Below are 2,322 nucleotides of genomic sequence, written 5' to 3' on the forward strand. Positions count from 1 at the left end.
AAAACCTAAAATGTTGCTACCATATTTTTTACGGTGAAGTTCTGGCAACCACAGCTGTCGGTATTTTACTGTAAATGTCACAGTTTTTTTTTTTTTTACAGTGTAGCGTCTCTGCTAAACTCTACACCCTTGGTAAACAGTAATTATTGATATTAATAATGTTTCCCAACAAATAAAATACAACAAATAATTAACGTAAACTTATCAAGCGAAAATTTACGTACTGACATTACACTGTATAAAAAAAAAAATTACAAAAAGCCAGGCATTGTCTTGTAATTTTACGAAATTTAACTCTAAAACACAACGCAATGAAATGCAGGTAAAATACCTGTACAAAATAAATACAGAAAATTCCTTCAAATGAACACAGTACATTGTTCCATATTTTTACGATTTTTTTATACAGTGTGATTAGGTTAGTTTAAATATTTGATATAACTTTGCACTAACAAGGATACTTAAGCACTAATGCTGCATGATATTATTATATATCAGTGTTACTAAACCATTTATCACTCAAGTCACAGGTAAAAATGTTACATCTTGTGGCTATACTTTCTAAATAGTGTGTACTTTATTATCTATTCCAAATGTTAAGTCTTGAACCTTTTTTTCCGTCAGGAAAACAAAGGAAGGGTGCAGATGATTAGGGTAGCGCGTTTAAAATTTTATTTATAATATGATACAAGAATAGTGTGTGCAAGAAATGGATGGGAACGTGGACCTGTACACTATTAACAAAATGTATTTGTAATGCAATCCAATGGCAAACACACAAAGTACGACACTCAGTTGCTCAGTTTGGCCATGATTGTGTCAAAGGATACGTCTTATCAAGATATATTTCTTTTTTACACAACATTTCAGCTTGTATACATTTATTGGTTGTATAAGGTTATATATGAATATAAAGTGCAAAAACAAGAACACTTACAGTGAAGGCATGGCCCTGAAGAGCTGTATGTTACAACATGTGTGTCGTTGTACTCGGGACTCTATCCATTTACAATATGGCCGTATGGACAGACTATCATACACACACACACACACACTGAATATGGCCTAGGCTGGACTAACGTCATATGAAATTCAACCCTTTCCAGCACATCGACGAATATGCAGTTTAACATCATTCGTCTATTTGCAATACATTTGAGTCTGTGCAATAAGTTGAGTTATACAGATACAATTAATATGAACAGCTGAAAAAATGAGCTAACATCTAAATTTCCCCTTTTTACATTTAAAAATAGACATTATTTGTATTTATCGCTCCTTCGGCCTCAGTAAAATAGCACCACAGGGTTGCACCTTTCAAGCCTAGAAATAGAAAATTACCTGATAGAAGAACTGAGCGTTGTCTTGCTTTGGAAGAGTAAGGCATTTTCATCGTTTTCGAAAGGATAACAAAAATACACAAGCACTGTTAGTTGACTAGATTACATTTTATATCACATATAATTATATTATGATTTGCCTTTCCTTCATATATTTTTTTAAATGAAATTTTTTCTTTCACAATTCTTCTCGTGAAGATGTTTCGTTGTTATTATACATTTTTTTCTATGTTTTTTTTTCCTAAAGCAAGTGCGTGTAGCATCACAGTTGCAGTTTATCATTCTTTCGAGAGAATGTGTGTCGGTGTCCGTCTCCTGCTGTCCAGTTAATTTTTTTCTGTGACAATCCTCAGGCTAGTTTTGCTGAGAGCCCTAGCAGAATGGAGAGGTAAATGAGCAAATGAAATGAAATGACCTATGAGCCAATGAAAATTCTTTTGACACAGTTAAGGTCATTCCAATTTATGGAAGCTTGTTTCCTCCATGGAATAAAAAAATAAAAACTACTTTTTCTCTCACAATTTTGACTTTTTGAAGTTGAGTTTATCTCTCTCAATATGGATTTTTTTCTAGCAATTTTGAGAAAAACATTGATATATAAAATTATAATTCAAGAAAGTCCTAATTAAGAGATTAAATAGTCACAATCACTTTTTTTATTTTATTTTTTTTAAATTCCGTGGTGAAAAAAAAAAAAAAAAGGAATTGCGGGACGTAACTTCAGAATTCCAAGATAAAAAGTCAGAATTATGAGGAAGAAAAGTCAAACTTGAGAGAATTCCGAGAACTCAGAATTCTGAGAAAAAAGGTAAATATTGCGGGATGTAAACTCAAGAAAGAAAAAAAAGCCAAAATTGCGAGAGATAAACTCGTTCTGAAAAAAAGACATCAGAGTTGTGAGATTAAAAAGTCACAATTACCCGTTTTATTTTGTTATTCTGTGGCAGAAACAAGCTTCCATAACAATTTTCTTTAAAAAAAA

The sequence above is a fragment of the Sinocyclocheilus rhinocerous genome, unplaced genomic scaffold (genome assembly GCF_001515625.1).
Source record: "Sinocyclocheilus rhinocerous isolate Xijiao unplaced genomic scaffold, SAMN03320098_v1.1 scaffold561, whole genome shotgun sequence".
In the NCBI taxonomy this organism is placed as follows: domain Eukaryota; kingdom Metazoa; phylum Chordata; class Actinopteri; order Cypriniformes; family Cyprinidae; genus Sinocyclocheilus; species Sinocyclocheilus rhinocerous.